A 7,501-nucleotide genomic window follows, 5' to 3' on the forward strand; every position below is an offset into this window, starting at 1 on the left:
GAAAAAAAGAGAAAAAATGTAAAAAGTCTTGGCACCTGACCCTTCTCTATGAAGCAGGCATCCTTTCAACCTTTCCCCTTCACCCCCTCCAAATGTGGCACCAGCACAATAGGTTGGTGATGTCCCATCCAATTTATGCTGTCAGTTCATTTTTCAGATCCACTCCCCCTTACATGTATCTCCCAGAGAAGAAGCCAGAGGAGCAATGTTGCAGGGGGGTTGAGATGAAGCCTGTCAGATAGCATCAGAGCTGAAAATTACAGCTGATTAAAGGAATAAAAAACCTCCAGGATCATTTGGTATTCTCAAAATTGACAAGTTAAGGTGCTACCCCTTTAAATATCTGCTGGTCTCTCAGCTCTGAAATGGAGCTTTTTCTGGAACCGTGTTTATAACCCTGAAAAACAGAAAGGAGTGAACTCACAACCTTTTATGAAGCTTTAAAAGCTTTGTTTTCCCTCTCCAGTGTTTTTTAATCTTAAAAACAAAAACACTGGGAAACTTGCGTTTGAGCATAAAGAGCACATTTTCCTAACAGAAGTAAAGCTCCAAAAGCCTCAGAAGCTGGTGGACTCTGAATACTGCAGCTGCAGTTTATTTTCCAGGGGGTTAAAAAAGCTGCAAAGCCCCCGTTTCCCTTTCTAAAGGAGCAAAGGAAACGATCTCCTTCGCAGTGGAAATAAAAATGTGAGTTTGGTACTTACTGACGGTCACACTAATATAATGCCCTCTAAAAAGACGGCGATGACCATATTCACAGCCATTAAACTTCAGGGATACAGTGGAAGCTCGCAGCATCGTCGGCCTTACAGAGACTACTGTTGCACGGCCTCAAATCTTCCTACTACTTACTGTGTTTTCTGTTTGCTGCTCTTTATGGGAGCGCACGTTTTATCTTTTTATGGATGTTAAAACATTTATAACTGTACAAGGTCAATGTAGAGGGGCTTGCATCAAAACTGAAACTGCACAAGTAGCCACAAGGTATGGATTAAGCCTAGAAGTTCGAGCGAACATCGCAAACGTCTAGATGCCGTTTCAGGATGTGTGCGTCAAAATGGCAGCCTGGAAGTGATGAGTCAACAAACAGGAACGGTGTTCTAAGAGCAACTTGTGTGCAAGGCCAGGGTGGTGGGAGGAGTTCCCATGGCCTGGCCTGGTGTCCTAGGGGGGCCTCCATTACTCTTTCTAGTCGGTTCTACTCCCGAAACCCCCACCCCCCCCACCCCGCCCCATTTCCTCACAACTTAACTCGATGCTCACCCTTCCCTTTCTCTCCACACATGGTATTTGTCTCCTCCTCTGGGTCCAGCCAGGACCCAGACTAGCTATTTATCTCAAAGACACATGGACCTTTACTTAAAGACATCTACTCTGAGTATCCGATAGCCTGGTACATGTTTGATAGTTAAAAGATTTATCATTAAAAGATGAGGCCCTTCTTTGCATTTTTTTTCTTCAAATATCGGAGAGAATCAACTTACAAGCCAACTGAGAAAGGTTATCTCTGGTTAGCCTTCAACCAACATTCCAGGATGTAGGGTCTCAGTTTTTGCAGGTTGAGTCAGAGAAAATCAACCAACCCAATGAGTTAACTAACAGGGTTGTTTTGAACTATGAGAATGTAGTAAGCTGATTAGGAGAAAGGAGAGCAGCCCTACTTAATACGCCAGATTTCAGTAGCCAAAGCATGTGAAGAATGCTTTTGGGAAAAGCAGGAGTTTCTCTTCCTGAATTCTACCACTTACTAGCCAAGCAACCATGGACAATTCACTTTACCTCTCAGATCATTAGTTTTCTTCTCTATAAGATGAGAATAAGCCTACCTGCTCTGTCTGCCCAACTGTACAGCAGTATGCAAATGTTAGATTTTGTTCTATTTATCCAAAGGTAAGAAAAATAAGCTTCTAGAAAGTCTACTGGTCCAACAAGCAAAGAGCAGCATTCTAATATCCGCTTTCTCACTGATTGAGTTAACCTTTCTGTCTCCATTTCTTTACCTGTAAAATGGCATAATATGCCAGCCCTATTGCTTTACAGAAGACAGAATAAAGTATTATTGATGAAAATGCTTTGAAAAATGCCAAATGCCATACAAATGTACAGTATTATTATTTCTATTATGCAGTAAAAGCACTTCATAAAAATTTTCTCCTGGTGTCTGAATCTGATATCTTTAGGCACTGTTTTCTTTAAAACCTGATACTTCAACCAAATAAATACATGAACGTTTAACAATCTTCTGGTGATGCATTTGGAGTCTCAAAATATCAAGTTATCCATTCACAGATTTCTCTTTTCAAAGTGGCATATCTTCTGGCTGTCTTCCTTCTATGATTAGTCACAGACTTCAAGGCAATGTCTAGCCCATGCCAACTGTTCATTAAAAAGCAAGAAGTACAGGTTTTTGCCTATGTCACTGGAGACAATGAGCTTGACTGATTATGGTTACTAAAGTAGTCTATTCAGTGCATGAACTGGTCCAAAGATCAGACGTTTTATTGAAAATAGAAATGTGTGGCCCCTGAGAGGTACCTGAGATTGCAGAGACGCTCATGCCCTCAAGAGGAGGCAGTCTAGCTGGACAGAGGGACACACATACACAAAGGAGAAATTAAACACCCCTGTCACGTGTACAAGACTAGACTTCTGCTGGAATTTTTCTTTTCTTTTTTTTTTTTTTACTCCCAACCACTTTCAGAAGGATAAATTTGTTTCAGCACCCATGATAATTATTGGCAGTATTCCTAAATCCTCGAACCTTTACCTGTTGCACTGGAAGATACATATGGGATTGAGGATAATAATTTATGCCCAGCTTTTTTCCTCTTTTGACTTTAGTTTTGATATCACATCATGATTCAAAGCTTGGTGCACCATAAATTTTCTCCAAATGTGTAGTAATTCCTAGGTGCAGTCCAAAGTTATGATTCATTTATACTGGAGTGACAGCATAATACCTAGGTGTCAGAATCCATTAAAACTGTTCAATGTCTTCTGTTTATTTTTAGAACCAATTGAGACTTAACTGATGGTGAAAAATATACAGTCAAGTGTGTTTACTTCACCTTTACCAAGAATCCGTTATAGTCCCAATTAATTTGTTATTCCTGTCACAACAGGTACTGGATACTTCAAAACTGTCATTACTGTTTCTGCCTTTTTTTTCCTGAGGGCCTGTGTTTATTTTTAACCCATTCAGAGGTATCTGCCTATTATGAGCTAAGGATTTCTGTTTGTGTGTGTGTGTGTGTGTGTCTGTGTGTGTGTGTATGTGTGAGAGAGAGAGACAGAGAAAGAGAGAGAGAAGTGTATTCTCAGAACAACATAACCTGATACAGATTCTGCACCAGAAATCCTTTTCTTACTGCCCAAACTAGACGTTCTCCTCTATACTAACTTTAAAGATTTCTCATAGAGGACACAGAGAACCAGTCCTGGTATATTAGACCAGATAGACAACAATGAAATTTGAAATGTTCTAAATATGACAGTCATTGCCATTGAGGTATTTTTTTCTGCATAATAACTATTGTCATTTATCATTTATTCCTGAACATTTTATATATGTAATTTCTAATGGGAAAGTCTACAGTGCATGGAGAGGAGTGGCTGTGAGCTCTTTCAGGCAAAAGCCAAGTCCTGTTCATTAGTCTTTGAAGGAACAAATTATTGTAAGGAATATTTGTAAGGAATTATTTTTTTGTAATCTGAAAATATAAAGCATATAAAAGGGGGTTTCACAACAAGCATGAGAATTATCAGAAATAGTATGCACAAGATAATTTTCATCACAAAAATTCCCATTTGTACTCAAGCTAAAAATGACAAAACAATTAAAAGTAATTTAGACATAGGTGTGTGAGACAACCACCCATCTCTTCCCTGTTACTGCTCCAGGATATTGATGGAGTACTGACATTACCAAAATTCGATGATCAGAATTTTCTATGATCACTCCTTGGCATGGAGCACACCTGAGGATGTTGTGAGGCTTTTGAGTGGGCACTCAAGAATCAGATTGCCTTGGGTTAAGCCTCAGTTCAACTCTTGGCTTTGATCTGAATTCACTTAGCAATGTGTCCTTGAATAGGCTACTTAATCTAAGTCTCAGATTTCTTTTCAAAAATGGAAATGATAATACTTCTGAACTCCTAGGAGTTCAGTGAGATGTATCATATTGTAAGCACTAAGCACAATTCCAGGCATATGATAAGATTATCATATGTTTTGGTTGTTAATGTAAGAGGACTTACTGGGGGAAGTACAAGGTCTAGGTAACCTAATCATGGGTGTCAGAGCTCATTAGCTGTTTAGAGCCCTCAGAGAGTTTGGCATAACCAAGAGGATTTGTTCTACAAGGATGAGGGAAAGTGCTAGCAGTGCTTCCATATCTTCATTTCTTGGTACACTTGATATTTATAATTACAATTATCATTGTGTTGTTTGCATGTATCGATGTACAACACATTACACTGTATTGTAATTATTTATAAATATGTCTGGCTTCCTGACTTAAACTCTTGTGAGAAGAGAAAAAGGTCTGAGTGCTTGACAGTAAGTGTAGGTTTTAAAAATATTGGTTAAATATCTGAATGAAGTAGAACTGACCTAATGGTATTACAAACAAATGTGAGATTGTACTTTTGAATTGAGTTTTTGGTTCACTGTAAAGAAAGAGGGTGTAAGTAACAAATATTTCCAATACAGCTCTTCTAATCATGGGTGTCAGAGCTCATTAGCTGTTTAGGGTCCTCAGGGAATGTGACATAACCAAGAGGACATATTCTACAAGGATCAGGGGAAGTATTAGCAGTGTTTATGTCTCTTCATTTCTTCATATACATGATATTTCAAAGAGATTACTGACAGCTATGTGACCTTGGGCAGGTTGCTTAACTTCTCTGAGCATCCGTTTCCTTTCCTACATGTAAAATAGGAATAATTAGAGTATCTTTCTCATAGGATTGTGAGGATTATTTAACATGTATAAAGTTCTTTTAAAAATGCTGGCACCTAGTAAGTGCTATAGACTGAATTGCGCCACCCCCAAAAACTCATGTTGAAGCCCTAATCCCCAGTGTGACTATATTTGGAGAGAGGATCTATAAGGAAGTAATTAAAGTTAAAGGAGGTCATAAGGGTGGGGCCCTGATCTGACGGGATTAGCATCCTTACAAGAAGAGACACCAGTGAGTTGATTCTCTCTCTTTCTGCCTTAGGAGGACACAGCGAGAAGACAGCATCTATAAGCCAGGAAGAAAGCTCTCACCAGAAACCAAATGGGCAGGCACCTTGATCTTAGACTTCCCATCTCCAGAACTATGAACAACACATTTCTGTTGATTAAGCTACCCAATCTGTGGCATTTTGTTATAACAGCTTGAGCAGACTAAGACAGTAAGCACTCAGCAAATGTTATTGTTATTATTATTTTTGTTAATTGATATCATACATTTCCCACCAAAAGGTTCTCAAGCTCTTCTAATGGTCTCTGGGGTGTTTTTCCTTTACTTGGCAAACTACCAAAGCAAAAAAGAAGTCCACCTGACCTTTTTATTGTTATGGTTTCAAACCAAAATTCAACCTTGGACTTTTAACAGTAGAAATGACCAGTGCTACACCTATTTCTTCAGGTTTCCAGCTTGAGACCTTCAGGCGGGTGATAAAGGTTTTGGGTTTCCTGTGCAGAGCAGAATGCCCTAGCTGACGGCAGAATATCCTTTCAATTTTGAATAAAATGAGTGGAAGATATCTGAGAAATTCTGCTCTTTCTGCTTGAGTGAATACCTGTCATGCTTCTTACATCTACTGAAGCAATTAACACACACAAAGCTATATTTGCTCAGCCAGTGCTCCCCAACGGGGGTGTTAGCTTATACCATTGAATAGCAAAGACCTCTGAATTTTTCAGCAAGCTAGTTTCCCCCTGAGCTCCTGTCCAGACAGCCATGGAGCAACTCCTGCATACGTGCTCACCACCCTCCACCTGCCTCTCTTCTCCTCCTTTACCTTTACTTTCCCCACAGTCAGGACAGCCTGGCGTTCACCGGTAGATCTAACCAGATCTCAGCTCTTTCCTATCAGCTCAGATCCTATCCTTTCCACAAAGGCTTTGAGTAGCCCAGGGCTCCCAACCCTGGCTGCACACCTGAGGGAGCTTTTTTAAAAATGCCAAAGCCTAGGACCAACCCTGTAACAATGATATCAGAATCTGAGGATGGAACATGGGCAGCGATGATTCGAATAAGCTGATCAGGTTTGAGACCCTGAAGCAGCCCTAGTTCCAAAGCTCAGTTTCACTCTGAACCTGCATTTCAGTTCTTCACTGTAACTTCACCCTGTCTCCCAGTTTGAGTAACTGGTTCTTGGTCTTGTACCTCTGTGCCTGATTTATCAGCTTGATAACCAGGTTTTTTCCCCCAAGTTCCCCTGGAATGAAGCCCTGCTTTATTCTTACCATCCAGCCCTCTGTCCCTCTCCAGGACTAGAGGCAAGTCCCTGAACCCTATTCTTAATGAGAAGATCATATCCAGCTGCAGAGCCTCTCTGACACTGGCTCAAGGCCTGCCTGCTGGCATAGCCCCAGCTGCCTGCTCTGAGATTTCCTGCCACCTTCTCCTCCTGACTTAACAGAGTCCCACCGTCTGGTTGGACCCTCCTGGGTCACCTTCCCACATGTCATCTGGACACCATGCTATGTCTGGACCAGATGGAGTTCTTTCCATCAGTTGTGGGTTTTCACATCACTAATCTGATTACATTCAGAAGATTGTCTTTTGCTCTGAGATCATGCCTTTCTCACTTTTTGGTGTTATAATGCCCTTTCTTTTGAGAAATGACGGTGATAGTAGATGGCAACTGCATCTTGGCAACATTTTTTAAAAAGTGGAGAACCTTATCTCAAGTTATCTCCACCTCCAAATGGCAGTTCAACCATGATGGGCAGGTCTTGTTTCTAGATCTCAGGACCTTTCTCCCCATGTGGCCCATCCCACCAACAGCTCTGCCCCTCTTCTGGCACACAAGCTGCACTCCCTTCTCAAGTCATCCCTCCCTGATGCCTGCAACCCCTCCTTTACATTGTCTTGGATCAAGTTTTCATTCCAGCAAGCAACCCAAGAGCAAAAATATTATTAGTGGTACTACGTAGGTCCAGAGGTTTTACACATAAGAGGCACTTGAGATCATCTAGCTCAGTGGTTCCCAAGTCTGGGGATTTTATGGTCTAATAAGTTTAAAAAAAAAAACAAAACAGACCAACAATTTTGGGGCAGTTATAAAGTTGCCTTTTTTTGTATTTTGCCAAGATGCAGTTGCTATCTACCATCCCCATCATTTCTTTTTTTTAATATTTTATTTATTTATTTTTGGCTGTATTGAGTCTTCGTTTCTGTGCGAGGGCTTTCTCTAGTTGCGGCAAGCGGGGGCCACTCCTCATCGCGGTGCGCGGGCCTCTCACTATCGCGGCCTCTCTTGTTGCGGAGCACAGGCTCCAGAC

The 7,501-nt window shown here is 40.9% G+C and overlaps 1 long non-coding RNA gene across 1 annotated transcript in view; it reads right to left on the reverse strand.

Annotated features, from left to right (window-relative positions):
- Window positions 1-1,238: 1,238 nt before the first annotated feature.
- Window positions 1,239-7,501, reverse strand: part of LOC309662610 — a 592,813-nt gene continuing 586,550 nt past the window's right edge. Inside the window, exon 3 of the long non-coding RNA XR_014264814.1 lies at window positions 1,239-7,319. This is a non-coding gene — a long non-coding RNA (uncharacterized lncRNA). The remainder of the gene's footprint in view (window positions 7,320-7,501) is intronic.

This window comes from Balaenoptera physalus, assembly GCF_965194825.1.
Source record: "Balaenoptera physalus genome assembly, chromosome: 6".
NCBI classification, from domain to species: domain Eukaryota; kingdom Metazoa; phylum Chordata; class Mammalia; order Artiodactyla; family Balaenopteridae; genus Balaenoptera; species Balaenoptera physalus.